Source organism: Podarcis vaucheri, assembly GCF_965113315.1.
Source record: "Podarcis vaucheri genome assembly, chromosome: 7".
Classification (NCBI taxonomy): domain Eukaryota; kingdom Metazoa; phylum Chordata; class Lepidosauria; order Squamata; family Lacertidae; genus Podarcis; species Podarcis vaucheri.
Genome location: NC_138765.1, coordinates 90,631,658 through 90,645,117, shown reverse-complemented (window position 1 = coordinate 90,645,117; position 13,460 = coordinate 90,631,658). Strand labels below are relative to the sequence as shown.

The 13,460-nt window shown below is 42.9% G+C and overlaps 1 long non-coding RNA gene across 1 annotated transcript in view; it reads right to left on the bottom strand.

Annotated features, from left to right (window-relative positions):
- Nucleotides 1-1,805: 1,805 nt before the first annotated feature.
- The window catches only part of LOC309536499, a 70,176-nt gene continuing 58,521 nt past the window's right edge, over nucleotides 1,806-13,460 (bottom strand). The window contains exon 2 of the long non-coding RNA XR_014221528.1: nucleotides 1,806-1,965. This is a non-coding gene — a long non-coding RNA (uncharacterized lncRNA). The remainder of the gene's footprint in view (nucleotides 1,966-13,460) is intronic.

Sequence of the window (13,460 nt, the reverse complement as noted above, 5' to 3'; positions counted from 1 at the left end):
GATATGTGTGAAACACTGTTAGTTTCGATATGTTATTTAGATTTTAAGAAATAAATTGTATGGCTAATTATGATCTCTCACAATAAAAATTGTTTTTTTCATTAATTTTTTGTAAATAGTTACCATTCTCATAAAATTTACACTTTGTATCAAAGTGCCCCATCCAATGTATCAAAGTGCCCTGTAGGTGGAGCAGAATGATACAAAATTCTTTTTTTTTTTTTTACTAAACTCATATTCTCGTTCTTCTAGCTATAATGGTTCTTTTGATTGCTATTATAATATTGATTAGTTATGCCATGCATAAAGCAAAAAAAAGACTCATTTTTGTTACATAAAATATGATATTGAATTTTTCTGCATCAATCTGCCCCACCTCACCCTATGTAGTGCTGGAGGAAGAAGGGCAGAATCCACCCACTAGCCAGTTTTGCTTTGCTGCCTGCCAGCCACATGGAGCTGCAGGCAGGAAGCTCCTTTTTTTATTTAAAAAGTGTGTGTTGGGATGCGGAGCAGTGCAGGAATTGCCTGTTGCTTGTGTTGCTCCTTGAGGGACTTTTTGAAAATGCCGGGGTGGGTTGGAGGAAGAAATGGGCGGGGGTCAACCCATGGCTGCCGTGTTTTTCTTCTTGCCTGCTGACATATGAAGCAGGCAGCTACTTGAGAGGCGCCTCAGTGGAATATGAGAGAGCGAGGGGAGGAGATGGCAATGCTTTTTTGTTCCTGCTGCCTGCTGCACAGCAGAGGTTGTTGCAAAGCAGTTGCAGGAGGCCACCTAGTTCAGAGGCATCATCAGCCCCATCCATGATCCACTTTTACCTAATTGTTCCCAAGCCATTGTTGTTGGGGGCAGTGCAGATGCTCTAGTTTAATCTTTATCAGAAATTAAATCGTCTTGATCTATTCCCTGAATCTTCCAAGTCGCCCCCCCCCCCTTGTATGGGGAAGGGGGTTCCCAGTATGGAGGCATCAGAATTGTTATAAACTTTCCCCAGATAATTCACGTTGTCTTGGGAAGCAGTAAAAAAGTATCATCAAGATCAGCAGCAGCAGCATTGTCACCATATTTCCCCCAATTTTTGGGGGGGGGGAAGAGGTGAGGGCATGTATTTCAGAAGCATAGCACCACCTTTTCCTCCAACAGGAATTGTTCCCCAATTGTTTGGGAAGGGGAATCAAAGTGCAAACCCAGAAATATTATTGTTGTCGACTCACCCCCCACAATGTCGACATAATCATATTTGTTTAAGTGAAGGAAGAGGGCCACAAATAACTATAAATCCACACCTGCACTTCCCTGGGAGTTAGCACAACTGAATTCAATGGGACTTACTTCTGAGTAGACATAACGAGGATTGGAGCCACAGATGGTTTTGTGATGGGCCATTTAGTCCCTACATTAACTTTGCCTATTATTATTATTATTATTATTATTATTATTATTATTATTCCCCACCCATCTGGTTGGGTTGCCCCAGCTACTCTGGGCTGCTCCCAACACACACAGAAACAGAATAAGATGTCAAACACTAATAATAACCATCTGATCCAATACAAAAAAGTCAGAATAACTTTAAAATAAACAAAATATCAAATTAAGCAATATTTAATAATCCATTGCCTGGTGTGCTCTCGTCCAATGGGGTCACGAAGAGACGGACATAACGACTAAACAACAACAACAATCCATTAGTCTCTAAAAAGCTGCTGATAGCTGAGATAGGCATGTCCATCACTTTCATTATGATATGTACCAAATTCTGCAAGTAGTGATATCAAGGAAAGACAACAGATACACACTGAAATGCATATATGACTGATTTATTCAGATTCTCTTACATGAAAGGAATTTGTAAAGCTCAGAAACAGGGTTTGGAGGGATCATCCAGTTTATAGAACTCATATTCACATGTGTTTGGATTTAACACTGCTTTACATCCCTGAACATCAAGAGTACCACCGTACCTAAAAAGAAGAAGAACAATGTGTAAACTAAGGCTTCCCTCAGATTATGCAGATCTTGTAGAGGAGCGCTCCTTTCTCCTGCTCGCTTAGGACATGCCAAGAATGATTGGAACTGCCTGGCAGAAAAGCAGTTTTGCAAGATGTTTGCTCCATCCAGGGAAAACCAAGCCCTTAGAAAACATTTGCCCTGAGGCCAAATTCACCTGGGGAACCCAAGCTGAATGCACAAAGGACATGTCTTGCACAATATGCCATTGCATGTTGCTGTACGATGACCCTCCACCCCCCACTATGTTTGCAGTCGTTGAGGGCAGCATCCATGCACAAAAAAAGGGTGTAGCAAAATGTTGGTGCGAAACCAAGAGGCCAGCCAGGAGGGAGACAGAAGGAGACAGGAAGGTGCAGGAAAGAGGAGGGGTCCTCTTCCATTGGGTGCATCGGGGTCCCTCTCCCCAGCACCAACTCCTAGGTGGTCTCCGGTTGAGAGGATCTGGGACTCAGGGAGATCCCAAAGTCCAAGCTTCCACACACCGAATGCCTGGTCATCAGATGATTGGAAAGGCACCCTGGACATGCTCAATTTTATGCAACATATCTTCAGATGTAAAGATTAATTGGGACACCCGTCTTCAGCTAATTCAGCTAATGAATGTTTATTGAGCAGAAGGTCTTTCAGAGAGAGCAGAGCAAAATAATTTGAAAGAGATTAATAGACCCAGTGCTATTCTGGTTATTTGGCCTACCTGGAACAGCACTGCATTCCACTTTCACTACATGTGCATTCCATGCAATCCGCTGTATTCCACTGAGTTCCGAATAGATGCTTGCTGCCATCATATGGATCGGTACACTCAGTGGGCAGCACCGGCTGACCTAGGGAGAGAAATCCTATACATTTAACATCAATGCAATCAGAAGTTGCTGCGCAGCACAATGCAGAGACTGCGCAAGAGAAGCACAGTGACTGCAAATTTTCCACTTGTCCAACTCCTGGGCATCTGTCTTGCTTATACTGCGGCCATGCAGTCTCCTGCTTGCGTCTGCAGACGATGGTTCCAAGCGTAAAACAGGGTGGGAGTGAATGGGGTGCCCTGTGGATGGGGAATCTGGCCGTTTCAATTTCTACCAGTTATTATTATTACTATTTATATACCATCCTCAGGGCAGTTCACAACCTAAAAATACAATATAAGAACCACAAAATACACAATAAAAGTAAGAGCTTAAGCAGGGACTCATCAATGAGAAGATGAGATGGGAGCAGCGTCAGGTCATTTTAGACTCTGAGCAGCATCACAACATCCGGAGAAGTGTAGATTTTGAAGGTAGCTGCACTTTGGTCTGTGTTCTGGTTCTGCAAGAGCAGATTTGGTAGGTGTATGCTAAAATACGAATGGGGTGCATTTCCCCCTCATCTCTAGTCAGGAACACATTTTTCAAACATTAAATAATTATTTGGCCATGAATAGGTTACATATTAACATTACGTTGCTGTTTACTTACCATCTTTAATCTCTGCTTTGTGCTCGCTGAACATGCAGGATCCCTGACACAAGGCAAGTGTCAGAGACAAGGCAGTCAGGCTCAAGAGGATTTTCTGGAAAAGAGACACACACATACACAAATCGTTCCACATGATGCTATCATATATTTATATGTAGAACCTCTCGTTCTGTTTAAAAATGGATTCTATGTGACTAAATTTTACCCCCTTTCCACACCACAAATCTCCCTTTCCATCATTTAAACATAATCTAGATCAAAGAAAAAGTTGTGTGGCAACTGTCTCCAAAGCATTCCACTTACCATCTTGGTTTGTCAATGAGTTGCTGGCAAACTCTTATTGGGGCGTGGAGGAAAGAGCTCTGGGGTCCCTCCTGTAAGTCTGTGGAGAATCCCATGCCCCCTTTTATACAAATGGGAAGGAGGAGGGGCAAAAGGAGAGGGATGGAGGTCCTAACGGGGGAAGGAAATGCTTGCATCAGAAGGAAATATTAGCTTTTGCTGACAAAAATGTTTACAAGAACAGCTAGAAGAGTTCTACGTCTTCCAGAGATATTCATTGATAAGTTCAGACCAGAACCGGGAACAGGAAAATCACATTAAATGTTATTAGACCAGGATAGTGTTGAGTTCTGCAAGAGATATGGCTCTAGATGTTTGTCTTTACAGTTATCCAAATTTTGTGATGCAGTTCACCAACTAACCATTGTTTACCAAAATACATGTAGTGGGTAAAAATGTGCTTAAAAATGAATATATTAGTGGAAATAGCATATACAAATGCTTTATATTAGGGAAATGTAGCCCTATGTTTCTGTCCAAGACAGAGTGATAGGAACTGGGGCGTAGTATGCTTTTGTTTGTTTGTAAGGAAAGTTAGAAAGTTAGAAAGCACGTCAAACTGCAAGTAGATAAATAGATACCACTCCGGCGGGAAGGTAAACTGCATTTCCGTGTGCTGCTCTGGTTCGCTAGAAGCGGCTTAGTCATGCTGGCCACATGACCCGGAAAAAGTGTCTGCGGACAAACGCTGGCTCCCTCGGCCTATAGAGTGAGATGAGCGCACAACCCCAGAGTCATCTGCTACTGGACTTAACTGTCAGGGGTCCTTTACCTTTTACTTTTTTAGAGGAAGCATTTGGATCAATACACAGAACATCATCAGCGCTATGCACACATTAAATTCTTAATGAGGACAGCCATTGCCATCTCCCTATGCAGGCTATGACTCTCCTTCCAGGCAGAGAGACAAAACGCTCTAGTGATACTTTTAGAGATGAATAAATACAACACTGCTTGGAGGCTTTTGCCTACCTGGGACAGCATTGCATCCCATGACTACTACATTTGCAACTCATGCATTTAGCTGTGTTCCATGAGTAGCCATGTGAGTGCATGCTCTGCTCATATCTATTGGGGCATAGAGAGAAATTCAATCCATTTGCATCGACAGGCGGAGTCCACCCAACCCTAGGCGCCCCCCAAGCGGAATAAGGACTCAAGACAACGTGCTATGGGATTAAAATTGGCCAGAAATTTATTACGTTTCAGGCATAGGAAGACCTTGGCTCAGGCACTGGGCACTTATCCTTCCCAGTCCCCAGCTGGGGAGCTGGGAGACATCAGGGTTATCCAGAATGTGTGGGGATTGGGCTGGCTCTGGAGAACATATGTTCCTGCCCCCTGTTTCGCCGCTCAGCGTATGGCCACTGCCTCCCCTCAAGACCCCTTTAGCGGGGAACCCTGGGATCACCACTGCAAGGGGGGCATGGGTCACTGCTTCACACACACACACACACACACACACACACACACACACACACCATTTAGGAAGAAAGACTAAAGGATTCCGCCCAACACCTGAAACCACCATAGTTGTGATGTTTTGCTATGGGAAAGGCAAAACCTGCCAATGCAGGGAAATTCCTTTTCGGCCCTTCAACAGTGACCATGACATAGCAGCGCCCGCGTACCTGTGAAGAAGAGGTTAACCTGCAAAAGAAGGCTTAACTAAGGGAGGGCAAGGTGGGAAAAGCTCTGGAACCAAACCTGCAAAGTGTCAGTGAAAACCTGCTCATGAAGTCAGAAGTCAATCTGGGGGAAAGTACCCCCCAGAGTGGGAGAGGCAGTTGCTTTCAGGACCAGTTACACACACACACACACACACACACACACACACACACACACACACCACACACACACATGGTTAAAGAGTGGGTAACATTAAGGAATACCAGGTTACTGGATTTGGAAGGATTTGACAGAAGATAAAGGTGGCATTCATATTTGTGGTTTGACAAAGTCAAAGTGCTTAAAGATGATGTTCTTAACCATTATATAAGGAGGAATCTGCTGGAGATGTAGAAGAGAAATAAAAAGCTTCTGGAACACAACCCCCCCCCCATGACTATTACCAACAGAGGGCTGTGTGCAACATTTCTTTGATACATTCTTATACATTTGAGCTAGTTCTTCGTAGATAGAAACATCTTAGTCGCTCACTAAGTTACATATTTTGTTGAACTTTTTAAGCTTACATGCATTTTCCTGAAAGCTCAAGAGATCTCTGTATAGAACCCATTTAGGCTGCATCTATACAGAGATCTCTTGAGCTTTCAGGAAAATGCATGTAAGCTTAAAAAGTTCAACAAAATATGTAACTTAGTGAGCGACTAAGATGTTTCTATCTACGAAGAACTAGCTCAAATGTATAAGAATGTATCAAAGAAATGTTGCAAATGCAAGAACTGTGAGGGGTCATTTTATCACATGCGGTGGATCTGCAGGAAGACCAAGGCCTTTTGGGACATGATACATAAGGGGGGGCGGGGATTAACTGACCTTTCCCAAGAGGCCAGAATTCTTCCTGCTAGGGATATTAGAAAGCAAAATTCCAAAGAAAGCCTGAGCTTTATTTATTTATTTATTTATTTATTTATTTATTTATTTATTTATGCATGGAACTACAGGGCAAGGATTCTCAAATCATCCTTCCCAATCTGTGTTGGTTCTCGCAGTGATGTAGGATTCTGGAAGCTCAGGGTTCAAAATCACACGGGGTAGCCCCACATAAGGAGAAAAGGCTCCCCATTGCAAAGGAGCCTAGCCCCAATGCATGGAGAGCAATGGGGCCAGTTATAGGGGTTGCATTTGTAGGACCAGGGACAGCTAGACTGTCTCTACTGCTATGGGCATAGCCAGGGGGGTGCTGGGGGAGCAGCTGCTCCCCAAACTTAACTAACCAATTGCATCACAGATAACTCAGTTCTGCCCCCCCCCCCAACGAAAAGCCTGCCCTTTAATATAAATCCTGGCTAGGCCCCTGTCCACTGCACCCCTTGTATGGTGGGAATCGTGGAGGGATGGACATTGGCCCAAGTAGGGCTTGAAGAAAAAGGCAAGCTGGTCTTAAGCCAAGAATGGGAAGATCTGTGAGTTACAGTTCCCTCCTCCTTCAACTCTCAGCTTTCCACATTCCCACATCAGTAGTTTGGTGTGAATTTCTCCTCGTGCAAGCTGGAGAGATGGTATTGTCAGCCTTCTTCCAAGGCGCCCCTAGCGCCCCCCCAACTCCCAAAAGTGTCAAATCTTGCTACAATGTATCTATTTTGTTTCCGACCTCAGTTATCAATATAAAATTGACTGAAATCTTTAGAAATTCGTATAAAATCAGCCACAACTCCGATTTCCTTGCTTTTGGTGCCAATCGGCTCAGTCTCTTCAGGACTCCATGACACCTCCCCTGCTTCCATGATCCCTCAGGAAGACCCTAATCCGGTCAAATCGCTCTGCCAAGCCTTTCCTCCGGGCAATGCCAGGTGGCAGACTATGCATACATGGACCATTGTCTTCTCATCACCAGTATTCAAGAGGTGCTTATCCACACATATCTCCAGCTCTGCATGTTCACCCCTCCCTCCTCCATATGTTAATCCGGTGTAACCCAACCTCTTCCTAATGCATTCATGATGTAATCTGTGTAACTCAACCTCTTCTTAATGTATTCATGATGTAACTATGATGTATTTTGCACTATATTCTGGGACATGGAGGGAAGTTTTAAAAGTTCATGTCACCCCTTTCCCGCTGTTCAATCTCGCCTTGAACCTGTTGCGCAATAAACCTGGATCTTCTGCATCTTGCTCCTGTCTCGGGCTGAGCTCATTTTCCTCCGCAGGGACCTGCGAACTTAGTCCGCCGAGCTGGGTGGCAGAGTAGCCCCGCACCCAGATTTTACCGTAACAGTGTGCTAATTGAAGTTCTGTAGAAACATCACCAATAAAGATGAAGCAGAAAAATAAACCTTGCTAAGTGCCTCTCTAAATCGACCCCTTTTGATAGATGGTGACTTAAAAGAAGCTGACTTAAATACAGCTTAACTTTTGAATGTTTATTGCAAGTTAATGTCCCAGTATGGAATGCAGCTCTGTCTTTGCAAACACAAAGCTGCCTGCCTGTGGAGTCACACCATTATCCCGTCTCAGCCCTGCTTGCTCCAGCAATTAGCCCTCTTAACCCTAAGAGGAAAACCTTACACTGGTAACAACGGAAGCCTTATTCCCAAGGCTGACTGCTGCATGGCGGAGGGGGTGGTGTGTTAGGAAGGTCACAACCGAGAGGAAAGGGTTGTGTGGTACCCTCTTCCCAAATCTCTGCCACACGGCAATTGGGGTTGGGTGGGGTTTTTTGGGAAACCCACTTGCTGAGAGATCAATAATTTGGAAGCTCATACCTACCTGGAACAGCAGCTCATGGTGCCATTATTACACTCGCAACTCATGCACTCAGATGTATTCCATGCTGACCCAGGTGGATGCTTGCTTGCATCATAAGAATCAGTACATTCACCTGGAACCAATTTCCTCTGCATTAGTGTCAAGCCTCCAAGTGTCAGTGAAATTATAGGTATATCTGTGGAAACCGCCATTTGTCACAATGATCACTACAATCAAGTTGTAGTTGCCAGATTGTTTGTTTTTCTGATACGGCTCCTCTACGTTTGATAGTAACCTGATATACAGAGGTATAGCAGATAAACCACCTTTATTTCTCTAGCAGAGACTCCTCAAAAGTGATACAATTGATTTAATCTTGTTGACATAATTTGGATAAATCAGTAATGTCAGAGGGAGCTTCCAACTGTCGCATTAAGGTGGGATTCAGTCACATGCCGGCAAGATCAGGTTGCACAATTAAAATTGATTTGGAGGTTTTCCACAACAAGCCTACCTCCTCAAAAGACTGGACTATCTGAGAGAAGGAAGTGATGGGGGATGGAAGGGAAAAATATTCAGAAACCGGGAGAAATTAGAAAGTGTTTCCAGAAATACTTCAAAAAACTGTACACCCAAGGGTCTGAGGAAGTGACTGAGATAGAACAATTTTTGAAAGACAATGGCCTACCAGAACTATCTCAAGAGAAGAGATCAATCTTGAATTGTAAAATAACACAACAGGAAATTGAGGATGCCATTCAGAATATGCAGCTAGGCAAATCTCCAGGCCCTGATGGACTTACCTCCAAGTATTACAGGACGTTAAAAGACTACTTGATACAACCATTAATGGAGGTTTGCAACCAGATCATGGGGGGAGGGAGGACACCAGAAACGTGGAAAGAAGCATTCATCACACTGATACCTAAAGTGGAAACTGAAAAGACTCAACTTAAGAACTACCGCCCCATCTCACTCCTAAACGTGGATTACAAAATATTTGCAGACATTTTGGCAAATAGATTTAAAAAAGTACTAAATGAAGTAATTCATAAGGACCAAGCAGGCTTTCTCCCAGGCAGGCATTTGTTTGATAATACCAGGAATATTATTGATATTTTGGAACTGTTGCAAACAAATATCAATACCAAAGCAGTGCTAATATTTATTGATGCAGAGAAGGCCTTTGATAATATTTCTTGGAAGTTTATGAAGAAAAACTTGGAAGGGATGGGAGTGGGACGGGGGTTTGAGAATGGAATAGAAGCAATCTATTCAGAACAAAAGGCTAAGTTGATAGTGAACAATGTGGTGACAGAAGGGTTTAATATTGAAAAAGGAACACGACAGGGGTGCCCCCTATCCCCTCTATTATTTATTTCGGTCCTGGAGGTGTTGCTGAACATGATAAGGAAGGATCAGCAGGTACAAGGAATACGGGTCGGAGCGAAACAATATAAACTGAAAGCATTTGCAGATGACTTGGTCTTAACATTACAGGAGCCAGAATCTAGTACAAAAAGAGTTTTGGAATTGATTCAGAAATTTGGTCGGGTGGCGGGTTTTAAGCTGAACAAACAAAAAACTAAGGTGTTAGGGAAAAACTTGACAGCTACTGAAACAGAGGGGTTTCAGAAGGAAACAGAACTAAACATTGTTAAAAAAGTGAAATACCTGGGGGTCAATCTGTCTTCTAAGAATTTGAATTTATTTAAAGATAATTATGAGAAATGTTGGTCAGAAGTTAAAAAAGATCTAGAAATTTGGTCAAGACTGAAACTATCCTTGTTAGGCTGAATTGCAGCTATAAAAATGAACGTTTTGCCAAAAATGTTGTTTTTGCTTCAAGCCTTGCAGATTGTGGACAGAGTGGAATGTTTTGGAAAGTGGCAGAAGGATATTTCTAAATTTGTCTGGCAGGGCAAAAAGCCCCGAATAAAGTTTAAAATACTAACTGATGCAAAGGAGAGAGGGGGGTTTGCCCTGCCGGACTTAAGGTTATACTATGAAGCTGCGGCCTTCTGCTGGATGAAAGATTGGATTCTGTTAGAAAACACTGATGTCCTAGATCTGGAAGGCTTCAATAATTCGCTAGGTTGGCATGCGTATTTGTGGTATGACAAGGTAAAAACATTCGGAATGTTCAAAAACCATATTGTCAGAAAAGCAATATTTATGGTCTGGAAAAAATACAAAGACTTATTGGAAAGCAAAACCCCGAGGTGGGTATCACCAACAGAGGCCAAGGCTCGAAAAAAACCTAATATGGAGGCCGGCTGGCCGAAATATTGGGAAATAATAGAAAACATTGGAGATAATTGGAGGTTGCAGAGCTTTGAAAAATTAAAGGGTAAGGTGCAAGATTGGCTTCATTATGCCCAAATTAATGAGGTCTTTAAGCTAGACAAAAAAACAGGATTCCAGGTGGAAAAATCGAAACTTGAGACAGAGTTGTTAGAACCAAAGACCAAGTTATTATCGAGAATGTATAACTTGCTGCTTAAATGGAATACTCAGGATGAGACAGTTAAATCAGCCATGATAAAATGGGCTCAGGACATTGGTTATAATATCATGTCTGAAGACTGGGAGAGGTTATGGACCACCGGTATGAAGTTCACCGCATGTAATGCCCTGAAAGAAAACATTATGAAAATGGTATACATGACCCCGGTCAAGCTGGCTAAGATATACCATTTGTCCGATAATAAATGTTGGAAATGTAAGGAGGCTGAGGGGACATTCTTTCACCTTTGGTGGACTTGTCCAAGAGTGAAGGCCTTCTGGGAAATGATTTATAACGAGTTAAAAAAGGTGTTTAAGTACACCTTCCCTAAGAAACCGGAGGCCTTCCTTCTGGGCATTGTCGGCCAGAAGGTGTTAAAGAAGGATAGAACTTTTTTCATGTATGCTACCACAGCAGCAAGAATCCTCATAGCTAAGCATTGGAAGACTCAAGATTTGCCCACACTGGAAGATTGGCAGACGCAATTGATGAACTACATGGAACTAGCCGAGATGACTGCCAGGATCCGAGATATGGGAGAAGAAGCAATGGAGGAGGACTGGAAAAAATTTAAGGACTATTTGCAAAAGTACTATAAGTTATATGAAATTTAAGATGCCGCATGACTTGGAAGGTTAGCCCCAGCAACGAGAGTGGATTATATATGAAATTGGATAATATTTTTGAAAGAATCAAAGTTTAAATGGGTATAAACGATAATATGCTATATTTTTAGAGTAAATGGAAAATAAGGGATTTAAACTTAAACTGTAATTGAAAGTACAAAGAAACAAATGAAACAAGGGCATAATTTGCTGATAATTTTATTGTTAAGAACGCACTATGCGGGAGATGTGGGGAAGTTCGATAGAAATTTGAAAGAAGTTGCTGAAATGGTTTGTTTTTTTTCTTTTTCTTTTCTTTCTATCTTCTATGTTCTTTCTTTTTTCTGTTCTATCTGTAATTGGGAAAAATGTAATAAAAATTATTTTAAAAAAAAAAAGGAAAGTGATGGGGAAATGTATGGGGTGTGTAGGCAGGGAATCCACTGCCTACATTTATACGAAGGAGAAGGTGGAGAGGCAAAGCTGAGGGGAAAGTCTCCCTTGACCTGGTGTTCGTGGTGTACTATTGTGCCCACATCATGTTTGTTTTGAAGAAAACATTTGCTTCTGTCTCAGCCGGGCCTTTTTTCTCTTTGCACGGAGAACACTAGAGTAGGTGGCAGAGTATTATCAGCTGAATCGTCTTCAGAGCTGTTTCTTGGTAAGAACATGCAGAAACCAGAACAGGAACAGCTTGTAAAACATCATTGGCAAAGTGAAGCCTGCATGAAGTTTAGCTCCAGATATTCACAACAACAGGCTGTGGAAAGAGAGGGCTGCCCGCTGAGGAGAGGGGCCTGAAATGGGGTGTCATTTGAGGGGGAGATGGCTTGGGGACAATAACTTACCTGAGAACGAGGGCTGTAGAGTTGGGATAGGCTGGGAATAAGCAGGGCATGATGAAATGGATGTAATCAACCATCCTTTTCAGGCAGACAGAACTGGCCCACCTTTGAGCACTGCAAATAGCAGTTCTTCTAGCTGGATTGGGTTGGGGCAGAGTCACAGAGAATTTGGGCTGAGAGGAAGATGACCAGTGAATTTATGCCAGGTCAGGATTTGAAGCCAGGCAGTTTCAAAGCGGGAATTGTTGATGGTTTGTGGAACACCCTCCTAATGAGATCCACCTGGCATTTTTGTTGACACCTTTTCCGGGTGTGGTAAAGAATGATATCCCCCCACCCCAGGCTTTTGTTGGACAATAACAATGTTCTTTGATTGTGTATCATGGTTTCCCCCCATTCTTTCCCCTGCATTGTAATGGGAAAAATAGCACTCCTCAGTAGGAAACCCCCCCCCCCCAGCGCCTGGCATTTTTAGAGGCCACTCTTGGGTGAAAGTGGCTACCACTTTCTCTTGGGGGGGGGAAAGAAATTTGATTCAGTTCACATTTAACCCAAAATTTAACAGGTTTGCACTTTCCAAAACAGTAAGAGAACTGCAATACAGCCACCTTCAAAATCCACACTTACCTAAATTTAGCAAATTGGTGGCCATCATTACATCTTGTGGGAGCAGCTTCCATCACTTTATGCATTGTGTGCAGAGCCTGCTGAATCCGGCCAATGGCCCTTCCCAGTCCAGCATCCTGTTCTCACAGCCGCCAACACAACGCCTACTGAGAAGTCTACGGCTCATGAAAGTGGAGGGAGAAGACAGCCATCCGAGTTAGTAGCCTAACCCTCCATGAACTTGTCCAATCCTCTTTTCAAGCCCTCCAAGTTGGTAGCCACCACTGTCTGCCATGTGAGACGTTTCCATAATTTAACTATGGGCAGCATGCACCATTTTATCTTCCCTGAATCTTCAGTTTCATTAGATGACCACGAGTTCATCTCTGTGAGAGAGATGGGGAGAAAAACCTTTCTCTACCTGTTTTCTCCATACCAGACATGATTTCATACACCTCTATCATGCCGCCTCTTACCTTTTCTCACAGTGATGATGGGAATGTATAAATTATTGCGGGAATGGGAAACTAAAGATGAAGAGGTAAAATCACTAATGATCCACTGGGCAAAAGATCTGGGGTATAATATACAACTTGCAGATTGGGAAAGACTGTGGAAGGAGGACTTGAAATTTACAGCATGCTGTACGTTAAAAGAGAACTATATGAAAATGATGTATAGATGGTATTTGACTCTGGTAAGACTAGCATAAATA